Below are 20,427 nucleotides of genomic sequence, written 5' to 3'. Positions count from 1 at the left end.
ACCCCCGTGGCTCTTGTGGGGGAAGGAGGTGTAACCCTTGTAAAATACACCCGGAGAGTCCCCATACAGATGCCAACTCTCCAGGGAAAAGGATGCTCCAGACGCAGCTCTGAATCCTGGCCCAGCGGGAGAGAGCTCCCCTCTCCAGCCCGTCAGCCTTCCTGCCTGGCCTGTGGGGAGGCCACGGCCCACACGGCACAGAGCATCATGGAAGTGGATGGGGACGCTTTGTGTCAGTCAGGGGGAGAGAAACCCACGGAAGAGCATGTCAGGGTCCACCGTGCCAGCTTCCCGGGCCACTGCAGCAAAGCCGGGAGCCCGGTGCCTTCCAGCATCAGAACCTCGTCTCTCCCAGCGCAGGAGGGCAAAGTCTGACTTCAAGGTGTAGACAGGGCCCTGCTACTCGACAGGCTCCGGGGGTGGGGGTGGGGCCCTCCCTCCCCTCCCTCCTCTCCCTCCCCTCCCTCCTCTCCCTCCCCTCCCCTCCCCTCCACCAGCTTCTGGTGGCTCTGGGACGTCCTCGGTGTCTGGTCTCGAAAGGCTCCTCTCTCTGCCTCCATGGTCGCACCCCTTCTCGTGTGTCTGTGTTCTCTCTCTCCTCTCCCCTGTGAGGACACGCTGTTGGACTCAGGGCCCGTCAGGGCCCTCCGGGAGACCCCATCTTGAGATCTGTACCTTGATCACGCCTGCAAAGGCCCTTTCCCCAGCACGGTCACGCTCACAAGTTTTGAGGGTTACGATGTGAACATACCTTTGGGGGCCACCCTTCAGCCACGTACACTCACCAAAAAGCCGAGGCTTAATTGGAAAATTACAGAACAGTGTCTGGACCCCACCCCCTCCACCACAATCATAGGGCTCAGGAAGATCACAGTGGCTTACTCAGCACGGTCACAGCTAACGGTGCTCGGGGCACAGAGCCCATCCGAGGAGGAGCACTGAGCACAAGGCCAGAAGGACGCAGAGACCAAACCCAGGGCCTGGAAGGGCAGGAGACCACCGGCACCGCAGCCGCACACACGCTCAGCCCAGACTAACCAAGGGCTCACGGCGCTCAGGCCACATGGCGGGCCCAGCTCTCAACAGCCGCTCACAGGGAACCCAAGGGCAGGCGCGCGGGAGACCAGGTGAGGATGCAGGGAGAGGCCGGCCATCTACACCCCAGGGAGGGGGGCGTCCCGGAGAAGCCGGCCCTGCTGACGCCTGGGTCTCAGAGGCTCAGCCTCCAGGGCTGGGAGGGAACAAATCCCTGTGCTCTGAGCCGCCCGGCTCCGGGGCTCTATTAATGCCGCCCACGCTGGCCGATGCACGTGGCCAGGTAGTGCGCACGGCCCCCAGCTGGCAGGTGTGAGTGGGGCGGGTGCGTGACCCACGAAGGGGCTTTTGCTGGAGCCATTTGGGGAAAAGGAGCTCCTGTCCCTGAAGAATCTGGAGCGGACAGCACCTAGGCTGGGCATCACTCGTGGAGGAAGGCTGGCTGAGTGGGGTCAGCACAGAGTCAGAACCATGGACAGAGAGTCCACTCTGAAGGCCGGTTTGTGTCCAAGGCCAGCTGTGGGGGCTGCAGGTCGCCCCTCGGGTCTCTTAGGCAGGGGGTGCTCTGTCCTTGGGCTGGGTCCTGGCCCCCCACCGTGTGCAGCGCCCCCCCCCGCCCCCCCGGCCTGGGGCACAGCGTGGGGGGCCCTCCCTGAGGAGCCGGCCCCGGTTCACATTCCGACAACCTCCTCGCCCCAGGAGCGTGGGCAGAGTGACGGGAACGCAGGCCGACACGCGAGGTGTGAGTCTCCAGCTCTGCTTTGCTTTTCTTGAGCAAGTGGCCTGATTTTTGTAGAACACGGCCTTTCCCTGGGGGGTAAGGCGGGCAGATTTCTGGAGCTTGAAATGGCAATAGTCATTAAATTAACCCGCTTCCCCTGGAACGTCTTCCTGGTTTGTTCTGCAAGTGACAAGAACAGCTCGGCTGAGCCTGGGTTCCGGGCGGGGGTGGGGGATACGCGGTTTCTGGGATCCGTTAGGTGCTCCACGGATCACGCCGAAGCCAATTTCTGTCCGATCATAACATTTCCCTCGTCAGGATAAACTGCTCAATTTTCCCATCATTTCAATGGGTTGTTGTGGGAAGACAAACTTGTCAGAGGAAATTAAATCCCGTGTGGCACTTTTTCGTTTTGGAGGGAGGTGAGGACGATACACGTGCGTTAGAATGGTTGCTGCTGACATAATTAAGACGCTCATTTCACGGAGAATCGCTAATCGCGGGAGGCTGAAACCATCACCGGGGACCGTACGCGTTTCCAGCCATGAGAAAAATTTATCAGAGGGGAAATGTTCTAGAAATTTATGGAAATGTGAAATTAGATGCTGCAGGTGTGCAAGTGAAGTGGACCAGGGTGGGAGGTAGGGGTGGGGTGTGGGGTGTGCTGTGTGGGCACAGGGTGCTGGGGCGGAGAGGAACTACCACCCAGGACCCAGCCTCTGTCCTGAGCTGCATGAGGTCCCGCACTGCAGAGCCCTGGGCTCTCCTCCTGGAGCGCACTTGGTGCCCCAGCGGAAGTCTCTGCAGATCCTCTTTTATCAGCTCTCCAGACTCCTGGAGATGCCGCGGCCTGTGATCTCGGCCCCTAGGAGCTGCTCAGAGAGGGCGCCGGCCCTGACTCGGCAGCACAGCCAGCTTCTCCCAGACACGGAGGGAGGCACAGAGCCCACCTGCCCCGCCCCACGGCCCCCCCGGACACGGGGTCCCAGGAAGGACGCCCCCCGGCCTCTCCCCACTGTACACGAAGGAAAGTTGCAGCTACTTAATGAGCAGTGTTTTAACACCCACGGATAAAAGGAAAATGACACGAAGTGCGTTTTAGGGACCCCTCTGGGATAGAGAGGTTTCATTCTTAGGTGGTTTTCTTTGACTTTCAACCCCTCATAAGATGCCCTCCGTCCTTCTTTAGACGAGGTTTACGGAGCACTGAGCAGATGCCGGGCATTGGTGGCACTGGGCCATGGTCCTCGGGGACAGAACAGAAGCAAAGCCAAACCCCAGGCCGTGCCGGGCCGCGACTCCCAGCCCCGTGGGAAGGCGGGCACCATCAGCCTCTCCCTCCTCCGTTCTCTCTGCCTGCTGGCCTGTCCTTCTGTCTCTCACCCGGGCGACGTTCCCCACGCAGGCACGAGGCTGAGGGGGAGACATGTAACCAGAGCCTCCAGGCCAGCGACAGGGCAGTCTTTGCGGTGCTCTGCGGTGCTCTGTGATGCTCCGCCGTCCCAGCGGCCCGGCCCCACCTGAGGGTGCTGGTCAGGAAGCAGGCCAGTGCTGGGCCGTGAGCCAGCGCCTGACTTACTGAAGGCGCAGGGGAGAGGGACACATTCCAGAAGGGGGAGGGGGCGCGTGTCTGGGGCCAGGCTCGTCTGCTCAGCCAGTGCCTGTGCGACATGGGGGAAGGCTGCTTCCCTCAGGATCGCCAGCATGTTTGAGGGGCTGGGGGACGTAGCCGTGAACCCAAAGGGACCAGCCTGCCTTGGAGAGCCCACATCCTGGTAGGAGAAGCACCCACGCTGGGAGTGCTGGGCGCGGGGTGGCTAGGTCAGCACTGCTCCGGGTGTGGAAGGATGTCATGTAGGTCTACTGTCTGCCAAGCACCCCCCGTCTCAGGATGGGCCCCCAGGAGGTCACCCCTGACGGACGGGCTCGTGTGGATGTGTTTCCAGCGCAGCGTTCTCCGTGGCCCAGAGGGACTGACAAGACCCGGTCCACTGAGAGTCTGAGTTAGTGCACGACGGCCCGTCATTTGATGGACTATTACTCAGGCCTTCAAAATTATAATCACAAAACGAAGCACAAAGCCACATAAAAATGTCTATGGTGGACAACTGCACGCACGCTGTGACTGTGACCGGGTGAAAACTGCGTGCGTGCGTGTGCACATGTCCCGGGAGAGTGGCCTGGAGACACAGGGAGGGCCGGTGGGGTCGGGTGCTGCCTGGGCGCCTGTACACCCCTCTCCTCTCTGACGCTCGCTCTTCTGTGTCTGCAGCGCTGCGGGGACGGTCCCTGGGCTCCGGGCAGTGCATCCCCTGTGCCCACAAAGGCCAGACGTGCCTGCGAGATGGTGAGCAGGTCCTCCCCAGCGTGGACACTCTGCCTGGCCGTCCTGGGTCGGGACATGCTGGAGGCGTCCTCTCCTTGCAGAGAGGCCCCTGAGCCGCGGGTGGGAGGTGGCTCCACGGCCCTTTGCCTGAAATCTCACCTTCCTCTGCATCCTCTACCCCCCGTGTCTTCCAGCGTCACTGCCTGATCACAGCCCTTCCACAGGCACCTGGAGGTGGGGTCTGCTCGGGGGAAGTGGCGCTGGGACAGCTGCCTTGAGGGCCTGCCCCCTTTCCTTCATGCTCACTGCTCTGCTCTGGGCAGACCCTCCGTGCACGGGCGACACCGGCAGCTTCCCGGGGGCCCTTGCGCCTGTCCACACCCCCCACACGTCTGCCTGTGCACCTGCCGCTCCGTGCCCAGCTCTGGTGACCTGCCCCCCCGGCGAGCCTGGCCCGGATCCCTGCTGACTGCTGCGCTGAGACACCACGGTGGGCAAGGCTGACGAGCCCCTGCGGCCTGGAGCTGGTTCCCCCTGTTGGTGCTGCCTTGTCGCTCCTTTGCCCAGAAACCCCCATCTGACTCGTCGTGAACAGAATCGAGACCAGATCCTCCATTTGGCAGGCGAAGCGCCCCACGTCTGTTGCTGAATGAAATACTGTGACCTCAGTGAAGAGTCGAGCTTTCGGTGGAAACCGAACAAGTGAGTGAATGAGCAGATGGATGGAGTGAGAGTCAGAAATCGCTTCCAGTGTGCAGCCCCCCTTCCTCACCCACTCCCCTGCCCTGGGCCCCAGCAGCCCTGGGCCCCACCTGCTTCCCGGACACAAGCTCCTGCTGCGCCCCATTTATAAACCTGGGCTTCACTAAACTCGACTGCTCCCTTGTCGTGCCAGCTGGCCCCTGCTGTCTTACTTTGGCTCCAGGTTCTGCTCAGACTGCTCTCCTCCCTCCCCTTCTCCGCCTGCTCTGTTGCCTCCTCCCTGGTCCCAGGTGTTGATCCCATATGGTTCTCCCCGGCTCTCCTGCAAACACAGCCCCGCGTTACGCACGGTCTCCGGCTGCGCCCTCCAGCCTCCCCTCCTCCACCTCCCCGCACACCCTCAGGTTCCAATCATGGTGGTGGCCTTTCTGTCCCTCTAACCCCTCCCAGGCCATCTGCACTGTCGTCCCCTCTGCCTGGAGTGCCCTGGCCTCCTTCCTGCTCCGCTCTCACCTGGTCCCTCAGCTCAGCACCACAGCTCAGGGGCTCCTCCGCAGGCCCGGGCTGGGGCCGAGCCCCGGGCACACCTGCTCGTACGTGGCCACCATCGCAGCCTCACGCGTGCCTGTGATCAGCTTTCAGATGTCTGCTTTTTACCGTCTTCCCCGAACTGCTGGGCGGAAGCATCTCGGCCCTTTCAGCTTCCAGGAGACGGGGTAATCCTGAGCTTGGTACCGGGGGCGTGTCCGAGGGGCAAGGACACCGTGTTGACTGAACAAACGAATGGACGAGGGACTGAGATCAGGGAGGAGCGTCTCTCAGCTCGGCACCGGCAGCTGCATTTCCACGGCCACTGCCTGAGCCTGTCCTTTCCAGCCCTTCCCTCGTGTGACAGCTGCTGCCTTAGCCCAACTCCTCCGCTCACTGCTGTGCGTGCATAGGGATGCATGCATGTGTGTACGTGTGCAGCCGTGTGCGTGTACACATGTCTAAACACACAGACACGTGCGTGTGTATGTGTGTATATGTGTGTAATGCATGTATAGTATGTATCTATGTGCATATATGTATCTGTACACATATATACCCATATAAAATACTTACATACGTATAGATGTTAAAATAATGTTAAAAATAAATATATATGCCCATATGTATTTATATGTATTTTATATATGTGTGTACAGATACATATATACACATATACTATGTATATTGTACATACACACATAGACACATGCATGTGTACACATGTATATTTATATGAACTTTATGTGTGTATATACACATATACGGACACTCACACACACATACAGCAGTAGGTAGGTGAGCTCAAGTTGGCAGGTGTGTACATGTATGTACCTTCCTCTAACAGACGGAGGAGAACACGTACGCATACACACACACCTATTTGAGAATATATATGTATTTTGTTCTTCCATCTGCTAAAGGACTATATATATATATATATATATATTTCCAGGTTTATATAATTTACATCCAGGTATCGCAGCCAACAGTAAATAGCATCGTGTAAGCCTCGTGTAAACTGAGACAGCGTAAAGCAGAGGGGCGATCGCCTCCGGACACATCCTGCTCACGGTGCACAGAGCGAGTGGGGACGGAGCCCAGCTGCTCACAGCCCCGGCCACAGCTGCGGCGGCCGCACGTCGCCGTGCCGAGTGTGGCCCCGGGAAGCCGGCGGGGCCCCTCGCGCTGCTCGCTCCGGTGGCGCTACCTCTGTGACGCGCGCTGCAAGACAGACACTGGCCCTGTTTCCGAGCTATGTCTTTTCTCATAAAAGGGAAAATACTGTAACATCTTTTGGCTAGCGAAAACAGGTACTAGTGTGGATCTTTTGTAAAAGCAAAGTAGCGTGAAAATGAACTTCTGGAAAGTGGAGGATACCTGTGTGTATGTGTGTGTGTGTGTGTGTGTGTGTGTATACACACCACATATATAATACATATACACTAATATGCATTTATATACACACACACACAGACGTGTATATTCTAGCCCACTTGTAAAGAATCTCTGACAATCCCCTCCGTTCATCAAATTACAGTTTCTTTCCCACCTGTTAAGTGTGGGCTGTGCTTTGTGACTCCCTTCTGTAAAGGACAGTGCGGGATGTCGGGCAAATCCATAACAGCGGGGGAGCCTGACCGATGCGCCTCACCCAGGTGATCAGAGTCAGCATCGCGGTGATCGTCGTGTTGAAGGCGCGTGTCCTGAGGTGAGGGGACATTCGAGGCGCTGTGTCCCTCCATGGTCTTCAAACCCAAAACAAATAAACGCAACGTAACTGTGGGAAAACATCAGACAAACCCAACTAAAGGGTGTTTTACAGAAAGCCTTTCCAGTGCTCATTAAAACGCCAAGGTCATCAAAAACAAGAAAGCTCCGAAAATGCATCAGAGCACAGAGGAGTCTGCGAGCAAACCAAGTGCCATGCCGCGCCCTGGATGGGCTCCCGGGACAGACAAAGGGCACCAGGATAAAACTAATGACATCCGATAAAGCATGGACTTTATTAATAATGATCTGCCACTACTGTCCATCAGGTGTGACAGACAAGCCTCGGCAACGTGAGACGTTAACAACGGGGGGAATTGAGTGTGGGCGTGTATGGGGACTCAATGGGCTATTTTTGCAACTTTTCTGCCAATTCTAAAATAAAAGTCTATTTAGGAACATCCGGTTTCAACCACCACAAGGAAAGCTTGGAAGTTGCGTTTCGTCCTTACATTAAGAAGAAAAAATGCCGAACAGAATAAAAACCAGTGACTTTTCTTGAACCATCAGAGAGCGGAGGTAGCAGGGCAAACCACCACCCAAAATCTGCAGAAAAAGACAAAGAGTATCAGGGCCGAGATCAGTTTATTCAGAGCAGCAGCCACTGGAGACACAAACTGGAAGCAAGACCTAAAGGCTGATTTTGACAAATGCTGGAGGCTGAATGTGGACGCCTCCTGATGCTTCTGCCCTAGGGGTCTTCGTTTCATGGGTTTTACCCGTAGGAATCCCAGTGGGTCTTCACAGTGAAGGGCCAAGGAAACCCCCGGGTAGCTCTGGCAGGGGGAAGGGAAAAGCAACCCCATCTGAAACAGCTCGGAGCACTTCCCGTAACAAGCTCTGACTGTAGGGGAACAGACTTCAGCAGAGACTGATCTAACCTGGGCTGAAGGGGGAACTGAGATCACCCAGCTCCAGCCCCTGGAGCCCCCGGGCATCACCCGAGAGCAGGGACGAAGCTAAGAAACACTTGTGAGCGCCACAGCTCAGGACGCAGCCCCACTAAAAGACAGATTTCATATTAAGACCCGACTCTTCCCACACCTTACTCCGCATCAGCAGGACTCCATCATGACAGAGGCTTGTGCTGAATTAGCTGAAACGTGGATGCTCACATTAAGGAGGAGTTCTTAGGGAAACCCAGACGCAGCAGAGGAGACAAAAGCAAGGACATTACAGGAATTTGAAGCCTCTGGGACCTATAGCTGCAGTGAACATTAAAGACAGCCCAACTCCTAGCCAGAGAAACATAACGCACGCTGAGGGCCTTTTATCTCAGTTTCCACCCAATATACCATGTCCAGATCGCAGCAAAAAATTACGGGGCACGCTAAAGGTGAGAAAAACACTGAGGCCAAGTAAGCTTCAGAATCAGACTCAGATACAAGACTGATTTTGCAATTACCAGACAGGGAATTTAAAATCACCATGATTAATACACTAAGGGCTCGAATGGGGAAAAAAGCTGTCACATACAAGAATAGGTGAGTTAGGTAAGGAAAGAGATGGAAACCACAAGACAGAATCGAAAGGAAATGCTAGGAAGGGCATTTTGTTAAAGTGCAACTGACATACAACATTATGTTAGTTTCAGGTGTATGACATCATGATTCGACATCTATATATAATGTGAAATGATGGCCACAATGTCTAGTTAACATCCATCGCCCCACATATTTACAGAATTATTTTCCCTGTGATGAGGACTTTTTAAATTTACTATCTGGGAAACATTCAAGTAGGTAACACAACATTATTAACTCTAGTTGCCAAGGAAGGCTATTTTTCATCCCATAACAGAAATAAAGAATGACTCTGATGGGCTCACAAGTAGACAGCTGAGAAAAGAATCAGTGAGTTTGAAGACATGTCAAAGGAAGCTTGTCAGACTGAAATGGAAAGAGAAAAAGTAATGAATTAAAATGGGGGGTGGGTGGAGGAAGAAGAGAACTGTGGGGAAATAAAAAACTTCTAACAAACAGGTACTGGGAAAACCAGAAGGAGAAGAAAGATAGAAAGGAGCAGAAGGAATATTTAAAGCACTAACGGTAGGGAATCTCACCAAATTAGTAACAGACACAAAACCATAGGTCTGGGAAACTCAGGATAGATACTAAAACATCTACACCTAGACATACCCTATTTGAACCTCAGAAAATCAAAGACAAAGAGACAATCTTGAAAGAAACCAAAGGAAGACGAACACCACCTACCAGAACAGGGATGAGAGTCGCACGGGACAGCTCTTCAGAAACCGTGACAGTAAGAAGAAGTGGAGCCAATTATTTAAAGTCTGGGAGGAAAAAACACCAGCCTAGAATTCTGTACCCAGTAAGTTCTATTTCAAAAGTGAAATAGAAATAAGAACTTCCTTAGACAAAAACAAAAACGAAAAAACCTGGATGAATTCACAGCAAGCAAACCTGCGCGAAACCTTACAGTCTTAGGACCTCTTCGGGGAAGAAGGAGAATGATGTAGGTCATAAACTCAGATCCGCACAAAGGAGGGAGGAGCTCCAGACAAGGAATAAATGAAGGAAAAGTAACTTTAAATTTTTCCCTGGTTTTTAATTGACCTAAAGGATAACCATCAGAAGCAGTAATAGCAATGATGCACTGCTAACTATAGCATGTGGATAAGCGAAACGAAGGATGCGAAAACGAAGTGTCACAAGGGGCAGGAGGGGTGGATTAGGAGCACTCTGTTACGTGGTACCTGTATTACATTTGAAGCAGTACAGTGTCATTTGAAAGTGGACCTGGATTCACTGTAAATGTATCTTGAAAACACTAGGAAAACCACTACAGAATTTAAAAAGGGTTGTAATTGGTATGCTAAGAAAGAAAATTGAATCACATGAAATGCTCAAGGGAAACCAGAGAAGGCAGAAAAAGAGGAGAAAAAATAAGCAAAGAAAAAGCACAATAGGAAAGATCTATAAACATGGTAGGAACTAATTCAACTATACTGATAATCACCTTCAATATGAGTGGTCTAAATACATGAATTCAAAGACAGAGATCGTTACAGTAGATGAAAAACATAACTTCCAGCTACATGTCATCTATGAGAAAACTGCTTTAGATATAAAGTCACATTAAAAGTAAAGGGTGGAGAAAGATAGACCATACTAGCACTAATCAAAAAAGAAAAAGAATAACTATATTAATTTTAGAAAGGGCAGCCTTCAGACAAGGAAAATTATCAGGGATGAAGAGGGGCATTATATAATGATAAATAAGTCAGTTCTCCAAGAATCCTTATTGTGCACATGCCTAAAACCAGAATGTCAGAATATATGAGGCAACAGCTGACAGAACTGTAGGGAGAACAGACACCCCCGACTGTGGAAGACTTTGACACCCTCTTGAGTAACTGACAGAGTCGCCGGGCAGGAGACCAGTAAGCGTGCCTGACGTGAACGCCTCCATCAGCCCACTTGATCGAACTGACAGCTACGCAACAGCCCGTCCAGGAAGAGCATAATTACATGTTGTTCCTAGGTCCACATGGAACATTCAAGAAAGACCATATCCTGGGTCATAAATCACATCTTAATACATTTAAAGTAACAGAAATAATATAAATTATGCTTTCAGACCACAATGGAATTAAAACAGAAGTCAGAAACAGGAATCAAATCTGTCATATTGCAAAATATTTGGGGACTCAGCAACTCCCTTCTAAATAATACATAAGTCAAAGAACTCTCAAAGGAATTTAAAATATCATATTTTGAATTAAATAAATAATACAGCTTATTTCAGCTTATCAAAATGGGTGGGAAACAGCAAAAGCAGTGCTGAGAAGAATTTTTAGCATTGAATGCAAACATGAGGAAAGAAGAAAGATCTAAAATCAATCATTTAAGCTTCACCTCAGACTAGAAAATAGAAGAGCAAATTATGCCTAAAGGAAACAGATGAGAAGAAATAATGAAAATTATAGCAGAAAGCAATGAAATTGAAAACAAGAAAACAGTAGATCAACGAAACCAAAAACTGGTTTCTGGAGAAGATCAATAAAATCGATGAATATCTAGACAGGCTAAACAGACAGAGAGACAGACAGAGACAGAGACAGAGACAGAGAGATTTTTAAATTCAGAAATGTAAGAGGCATTCACATTATTGATCCCATGGACAACAAAATAATACCAAAGGAACATTCTGAATAACTCCAAGTCCAGAAATATAACACTTTAGATGAAATGGGAAATTTTCTTTAGAGAATAATCCACCAAAACTCATAGAAGTATCAAAAGTTCGGAAAAATACAGAAGTAAAACCAATGAATCACTGAAGTAGTAATTAGTAGAATGTATTGTGCACACACCAAAAAAGACAGTTTGCAAACAGGGAACACTCAAGACAAGGCACGGAATGAGGCTCAGAGGTACATTATTATAAAGCAGCTCATGTGGTCTGGAGGCCAGGAGAGTTTATGCTTTACAGAATTGGTTACAGTGTGAGAATTTTCTTAAACGAAAGGGAACTGGTTAGCGGTTACCTCGTGTCAATTTTGAGAAGCTATTTGAGGTCTGCTTGTGATTTTTAGAGGCATACGCAAGAAGTGACCGAGGTCAAGTTAACCTCACTTGTCTTGCAAAAGAAGCTAAATTAAGCTCTGCTTATATGAATAAGCTGCTTTTGTCTGCTCAGGGGGTTCTCAAGTCTGGTCTCCTTTTGTGTTTGATTTTAACAGAAGGAAAAATAGATGATTGGAATGGTCTATATCTATTAAAATTTTGAATCAATAGTTAATAACCTTCCATAACAGAAAGTGCCAGGCTCAGATGGAGTCCCTGGTGAATTCTACCAAACATTTAAGTAATAAATTATTCCAATTCTCTACCATCTCTTCCAGAAATTAGGAGCAGAGGGAATACTTCCTTAAGTCACTGTAAAAGGCCTACATTACCCTAAAATCAAAACCAGACAAGAAATCACAAGGAAGGAAGACTTCAGATCAATATTGTTCATGACCATCGACCCCAAAATTCTTAGCAATATGTCAGCAAACCGAGTCCAACTATGTATAAGATAGATTACACACCACAGCCAAGTGGGATTTGTCCCAGGTACACAAAGCTGGTTCAACATTCAAAAAAGTCAACTAATATTATACATCACATCAACAGGGTAAACAAGAAAAATCGTATGTCCATATCGATAAGGCAGGAAAAGCACTTGACAAAAACCCAACACCCATCCAGGATGCAAGCTCTCAGAAACCTAGAAACAGAGGAGAACTTTCTCATGTCGACAGAGACAATCTACAAAAATCCACAGCTAACTTCACACGCAATGGTGAGAAGCCAAATGCTGTCCCCCTGAGATGGGGGACAAGTAAAGCTATCGCCTCTCAAAACTCCTATTGAACATCTTACTGGAAGTCTTAGTGCAACAAGGCAAGGCAAGGGGGAATATTATACAGATGATACAAAAACTATGTGAGGATTAAACAGAGAAGGAATGAAATGTCATCCACAGGTGATATGGTTGTCTATGTAAACCCCAAACAGCACACATGGTAACTTCTGGAATGAGTGTATGATCAGAGGGGGCTGCAGTATACCAAGTTAATGTACAAAAATCAATCGATTTCTTATGTACCAGCTATGAACGATTGAAATTTGAAATTAATAAACACAATGTCGTTTAATAGCGTATCTCATCCCCGAAGAATCCCAAAACGTATATGAATACAAATGAAAACATAACAGAATATGTTTAGGATTTACATGCAATAAACTGCAATGCTCTGATAAGAGAAGTCAGCTTTCTAAATAAATGGACGGATGGTCTATGTTCATGAGCCAGAAGACTCAATACTTTAAAAATGCAGCTCTTCCCAATTTGACCTGTTGACTGCATGCTACCCCCATAAAAATCCCAGCAAGCTATTGTGTAGATGTTGACAAAGTGATTCTAAAATTTATACAGAAAGACAAAAGGCCTAGAACAGCTAACACAGAAGTGATGAAAACAAACCTGGAAAACACACACCACGTGATTTCAAGACTCACTATGCGGTGATCGGGGTGAACTGGCATTGGTGAGAGGCTAGACTCACGGGTCAGTGGAGGAAGAGAGAGAATCCGGAAAAAACCCACAAAAGGTGGTCAGCTGATACTTGTGAAAGCATCAAAGGCAGTTCAGTGCAGAAAGGATGGGCTTATCGACCAATCATGCTGGAAAAACTCAAAACTAGACACGTACCTTCCACCAGAATTAACTAAATAAGATCAGAGCTCGAAAGGCAAAATGCAAAAACTTCAAAACTTCCAGAAGGAAGCATGGGAGTCAAGGTGACATTGGATTTAGTAATGGAACTTAAGATAAAACCACAAAACATGACCCATGAAGGAAAAAAATTAATTGAACTTTATTAAAAGGATAAACTTCTGTTCTGCAAATGTTTCATAAGAAGACGAAAAGACAGGTCAGAAAACACTTGTGAGACAGTCTCTCCAAAGGAATTGCATGCAAAATATACAAAGAACTCTTAAAACTCAGCCATGGGAAAACAATCCAACTGAAAAATGGGGAAGAGGTTTGACTGAACAGACACTCGACCTAAAAAAAATACACAGAGAGCAAAGGAACATGGGAAAAAGTGCTCAACAGAATTTGTCATCACAGAGTTTTAAATTAAAACAGTGACGACATCCAAATAAACCCCATTGCAATGGCCAACGTGCACATACAGCAGGCAATACCGAGTCCTGGTGAGGATGCTGAAAAGGACATGTCACTCATGGCCGGCGGGAATGCCGACTTGGAAGACAGTTAGGAAGTTCCTTACGAGGCTCATCAAGACTTACCGTGAGACCCGGCAGTCATACTTAGTGGTGTTTACTCAGCTGGTCTGAAGACTTGTCTCTGCGCAGAAACCTGCACGTGAACGTTTATAGCAGCTTTTCTCATAATCACCAAAACCCGTAGGCAGCCGAGATGTCCTTCAGTCGGTGAATGGATAAACGACCCCTGGCGCGTCCAGACAATGAAATGTCATTAAGTCATAAAAACAAATGAGCTGGGAAGCCACGAAGAACATAGGTCAACCTCAGATGCATATTGCTAAGTGCAGGAAGCCAGTCGGAAAACCTGCACGCTGTACAATACCAAGCACACGATATTTTGGAAGAGGCAAAATTCTAGCGGCAGTAAGATCGGTGCTTGGCTGCCAGGATTTCAGGAGGAGGCGGAGAACTTGAATAGATGGAGCGCAGAGGTTTTCTAAGGTTGTGAAGCTCTTCCGTGTGACAGCTGTGTGCATGATAAATTATATGTATAATATGTATATACGTGTGAGAGATGATAGATTCTGTGAATAGATGACATGATACAGCCGTCAAAGCTCACAGCGCTTTGCAGCACAAAGAGTGAACCTGAACGTATGTGGATTTGACAGATCGTTTAGGAGGTTATGGGATCCGGGAAGGCGCAGAGGATGTGATGAGACGCTAACCGCGTCCATTGAAACCGAGGCCATTGAAATGACCTCACTGAAGTGGGTGTGGGGAGGTGCTGACCAAGGAGCCTCAGACACGACTGGAGTCTGTAAAGGCAAAAGGGACGCCCCGGGAGCCGTGTTCCAGCTGATAAAGTCCCCCCAGGGGGACGGCTGACGCTCTGACACTCCCACACACGCAATACCGCCATTGGACAATTTAGTGAGAGGATGGCAGATGGAGGAAGCCAGGTTTGTCACTGCTGGAGTGGGAATTCACAGATAAACAAGGAAGGAGGCTAGAAAGTCACGTGGTGATGGAATACAGTTGGATACCGATACAAAGTCACATTTAACTGAATACAAATACAGATGGTTACACACAGAAATATTTATAGCTGTGTATACATCGGTCCATAGGTTGGTGGACAAACAGATGTTTCCTGGCTCTGTCAGCTCCTGGGAGGCTTGAAGAAATGGCACCCCAGTAGCCATGAGCACACCGCGGGCCCAGATCTTGGTATCCGGTCCTACCTTCCAACAAAAGGACCCGTCCCCTCGGAGCAATGCCGGTCGGCGTCCAGGACTGCGGAAGGAGCTACGTGACTACGGTGCCTATGGCGGAAAGTGAAGACGTGACCGCCAACAAAGCAAACCCAAACCAAGGGTGGGTTGATGCAAAACCGCGGCAAAAAAGGCCACAAAGAGGCATTTCCGAGGGACACACGAGTCAGCTGAAGTTGCTTCCCCAGCCCAAAAGTGGAATAACTTGAGCAAAGGAATGAATACAGAAATATTAGATTATACCCCAAAGGATAAAATAAATATCATACCCATAGAAAGGAAAGGTTATGATAACCAGTGAATGGGGGGGAGACAGACTTCCCATGCAGACACATTCCTAGTAATTTACCTACACTCTGCCTGCAGAGATGGGGTGTAACTCCCGCCCTTTAAGTGTGGCGTCCACCTGATGGTTTCCCCCCAAAGAGATCAGAATAGAAAGGGGAGGAGGATGAGGAAACTTTGCCGAGAAGGAGGCTGACAGATATCTCAGCCAGATTAAAGTCAAGGTCGACAAGCATCCATCACACTGGTAGCAGGGACCCTTCCCAGGAAGGGATGAGAAGGTCCTAGCGTGTGGGCCACCCTGGGAGAGTGAGAGGTCCACACCAGGGCTGGTCATCTGGGCGGACCTCCTCCAGGACCGGGAGTCACTGCCCAGCCCCTCCAACCTGACGCCGGCCATGACGGCTGTCGGACCTGGACCCTCACGGGTGCCTGGCTCCTCCAAGTCCTCTTAAGTATGTAAGGAAAGGATGCTCCTGGTGGACAGATGAGAACCTGCAGGGACATGGAAAGGAAACCACAGTCCCACCAGGTCGATTTGGATGAAGCCAATTTTAAAGACAAATAGGAGCACGTCACTCCCAGGGGAGCTTCTCTTTAAGCTTTAGACCGTCTCCAGAACATCATCCCAGGTTAGTGAAGCTTCCTCCATGTCTTCATCACGAGCAGCCACACGGCCCACCCAAACCAACAGGAGGAGACACCGAGGGGCAATGGGCCCCGAATTTGCCCGTTCCGAATGCTCACTGAGGGCCAGGCACTGTTCTGAGCACTCAACAGTGATGGACTTCACTCCTCTATGGAACAAGCATTTGCTCCCTTTTATCAAATGAAGTCGCTGAGGCACAGAGAGGTTAGGTAACTTGCCCAAGATCACACAGTTAACCAGAAGCAGAGCTGGGATTCCAACCCAGGAGGGCTGGCTCTTTAACCAGCGAAGGCCATTGTCACGGCTGATTCTGGGGTGAACAGCAAACTCCTGTCTTGATGGCGCACCTGATTACTTCCTACAGAGTAGGGGTGGGTTTGTGCAGAAGTGTTCTGATGTTCAGGAAGCGGGGCACCCCGGGTAGGGACCCTGGGGTTCCCCTGTGCCATGTGCCCACCCCCACAGCTCTGACTGTGGGAGGTTCTTCTCCAGTGCCCTCTGCTGCTCCAACATCCTTCCTTGCATCACGTGGAGGTCGTGCTTCCAGGGGCTGCTCCAGCCGGGACTGAGAGCAGCGGGGATGCTGAGGCAGGCTGGGTCCAGGGGGACAGCAGAAGCCATGGCCCTCCAGACCTGTCCTGATTGAGGTCCAAGAAGCCATCCCTGACCCTGCTGCCTCCGCAGCCCCTCACTCTGGGTCCAGAGCCTCCAGTCTCACTGTCTGCCTCCCCATTCTCTCCGCTTCGGGATAATAACTAAGTTCCACTACACAGCAATGCACTTAACACATCAGCCACCTTGGCACGGCTTCTACGGGAGCTCACCCCAACATTCAGTCATTTATTCATTTACTAACTGCCTACTCTGTGCCTGGCCCAGTCCTAGGCGCCAAGAATTCATTAACGGATGATAAAGGAAAAAAATCCTGAACTATGTGCTACATAAATAAAATGTTGGGTCAGGGAAAATACAAGGTAAAGAGACTAAAAAATTAAAGTATAAAGAGAGTGATATTCAGCCAGCAGAGCCTGGAGTCCCGCATGGATATCAAGGTTGTGCTGCCTTTGGTGTTGTGCTGAGCTTCCTGGCCACAAAAGCAAAAAGGGAAACAAGATGACCCCATAGTGTGATTCCCCCATGGGTAAAACTGCCAAACCTGCTTCTTATTTTCTCTTCCTGTTCTTGGCCTGGTTGATTCCCAAAAGGAATTTGATTCTCTAAAAGAAACAGAGAAGAAGGTTTATTGAGGGCAGATCCTGTAGGGGCCTGGGTCTATGTTCAGGCTTTTGGAAGAAATGCAGTGAGTACTGGAAAGAAACCAGCTCAGCTTAGAGGCCGGCTCCTGCTAGTCACTTTGATTTTTCCTTCACTATTAAGTGACTTTGAACAAGTTGCATTGCCTCTCTGAGCCTGAGCATTTTTAAAATCAGAATAAGAATCTCTAAAGATTGCTTTATTTAATGAGTTAGTATATTTGAGAGTACTTTTTAAATTGTCAAGTGGTAGAAAAATGATGAGAATAACACTTGCATTATTTTTATTGCTGATGTAGAGGGGGTAGACCAGATGAGGATCTGGGGGAGACTGGAGGCAGGAGATTTTGGGGGGGGTGCTAAATGTTTACCAGGTGTACCTGCAGGGAATTTTCACCTGAACCTTTCCTGACAAGCTCCCACCTCCCACTGAAGCCCCAGGAATGAGGCAGAGGAGAGGGGAGTGCGGGACAGGAGACCCGGTGGGATCTGTTGGACAATGTGTGGGTTAGTTCCTGCTGTGTAACAAACACCCTGAGTTTGGTGGTGTAAACCACAGACCATTTTGTTACGTTTGTGACCTTTGCCAGTCAGCTGTTTGCCCGGGCTTGGTGGGGACGGCTAATCTCTGCTTCATGGTGTGGGGTCCCCAGCTGAGAAGGTGGGAAAAGTGGGGGCATCTGGAAGCCTGGGTTCAGCCGGGACTGGTGACCAGAGCTCTTTCCTGTGGCCTCTCTCTGTGGCCTGGGCCTTTCCTTGCATGGTGGCCGGTCCAGAGATGGGGCAGAACAAGACAGCAGATTCGGCCGGTGAGCAGAAGCCGTGGGGCGCAGTCCCAGCCGGAAGTCACATGCAGGAGACACGTCCCAGGTCGGATGGAAGGTGGCTGCAGTACTGCCTCCTGGAGGCCCAAGTCTGTGGCCCCCGAGGGGGGCCAGGTCCCCTCCCTGCCCGAGGCTCCTGCCCGACCGCCAGCTCCACCGTGTCCCCCAGGAGCCGAGCCGCTTCAGAGGAAAGGGGCTGAGTCGGGAGCTGCTGCTGCCCGCCCCTTCCCCACGCTGTCCTCCTCGCACTCTCCCACCAGCTGCCTGCAGCCTTGCGGGGCGGGCTCGAGATGCCTCGTTAGGAAACGCTGCCTTGAATTAGCGATGGCTCCCCTCAAACTTCTCTTTGGGGACGCCGCCTGCATTCAGACAGGAAGATGCTCTTAGGGAGGAGGGTCTAGCTCAGCGGCAGAGCGCGTGCTTAGCATGCACGAGGTCCTGGTTCCACCCCTGGTAGCTCCATTAAAAATAAATGAATAAACCTAATTACCTCCCTGCCACCAAGACAATAAAATAAATAAATAATTTTTAAAAAATAAAGAAAACAAACAAAAAATAGAGAGATGCTTTTTGTTTCCCAGAACCGGTGCAAACGACACTGACTTCAGATTTACAGCAATCTGAATACGCGCTTCGCAGACCCCTGCCGACGTGAACGCCCTGCAGCTGACAAGCCGCACGCGCAGAGTCTGGACGCTCCGTCCTTCCCGTGGGCAGTCGTGTGGGTGACGCCACGTCCCTCACGGTTTCCAGGACACGGCAGAGCCCTGAGGTTCCCCACCAGCAAGAGGAGCGTGCCCTGTGCAGGGGCGGGCCCTGTGTCACCCTGTCGCCCACAGAGCAGGGACGGGCAGGCCGGCGGGGTCCCACGGCTGGTCCGCGGGGGGCCCTGAATCCGTGGTGCGTCCTGGGGCCCCGGGTCCTTCTGCCCTGAGTTGATCAGAGTCTAGTCTTGCTTTCTTACTCCCAGGAACCTCTCTGCTAGGCATTTCCTGACCAGAGACCCTTGGGATGCAAGCGTCCTGGAGGTCCTCCTGCACAGTAAGTCAGGTCCACAGAGAGGGAGGCCCTGGGAGGGTTCCCGGGAGCGCGGGCCCTGCAGGCACGGCTTCTCAGCATCCCATTGGCTTGGTGTGTCCGTGACCTCCTAAGGACGCTGGGACGCGAGGACCCCCAGGAGCCCTGCTCTTACCTGCTCTCTTTCACAGGTTCAGGCCCCGGAGCGCTACTCTCACCCGACAGCACTGAACTCTGTGACCCGCGGACTGCCGAGCCTGGGGCGCCGTCCCCCGTGGACCGCGAGGCTGTCCTGTGCCCTGGGGCACAGGGCCCTGATGACAGCCTGGGGGCCCTAAGACAGGTGGGGGGACAGCTCTTGCCTCCACAGCCCTCCAGACACGAGGGGACCGCCTTCCTTTCATCTAAGGGGCGCATTTGTGAGGCACAAAACCAGCATTAGGACCTCCCACTGGGTCTGAACCCCCGGCCCTGAGCTTCTTAGTAAATAGCCGTGTTTGGGGGGTTCCTTGATGAACTGCTGAGTTCACGGTCTCTTACTCTGTTTCTTCTGCAGGAGAAGCAAGAGGCCTGGGAAGTATACTTAACCCAGTGGATTTCTTCCCCTCCTCTCTGAGCAGCTCAGACTCAGCCTGCCGCAGGCACGGGAGTCCCCATTTATGTGACAAATGGCCCTGATTCCAGGCTCGGCAAAAACTCACTTACTGACTCTCTCATCTTGTGCAAACAGATCACGTGGGTGCTTTGTTCACGGGTGTGGGAGGCGAGGGGGACCACTCGGGAGGAGGCCCGAGGCTCCCTAGTGAGCGGGAGAAGGCTCCTCCTGGCCCCACTGGGATCCACCTGGATGAAGTCACGACTCACGTGTGGGCGACCGGGTCCTGGAGAGCTGACGTCACGGCCGAGGTGGCCCTCACATCGGAGACGAGCCCTGGATCGCGTGCGGCGTGTAAATTTGGCGAAGATACCCGACCTCGCTGACCATCAGTTTCCTCGTTCACAAAAGGGGGTTATCTTTCTCATCCAGGAGTCGGGATGGAGGGACGGCACTCAGCGGGGTCCCCAGGGGGACGGTCACTCCGCAAACTGTGCGGCTGGGACCACCGCAGTGGGTGCTCTAAAGACTACAGATGTGCACTTAAAATTTATTTTTATAGACGTGCAGTCAGTTCACAGTGTTGCGTCAGTTTCTGGTGCACAGCTTGTTCCAGTCATACGTGTGCATGTGTGTACTGCTTTCCATGTTCTTTTGGGTTACAAGTTACTACAAGATGCTGACTCTAGTTCCCTGCGTCTT

The sequence above is a fragment of the Camelus bactrianus genome, chromosome 12 (genome assembly GCF_048773025.1).
Source record: "Camelus bactrianus isolate YW-2024 breed Bactrian camel chromosome 12, ASM4877302v1, whole genome shotgun sequence".
Classification (NCBI taxonomy): domain Eukaryota; kingdom Metazoa; phylum Chordata; class Mammalia; order Artiodactyla; family Camelidae; genus Camelus; species Camelus bactrianus.
This window is presented reverse-complemented; position numbering follows the sequence as displayed.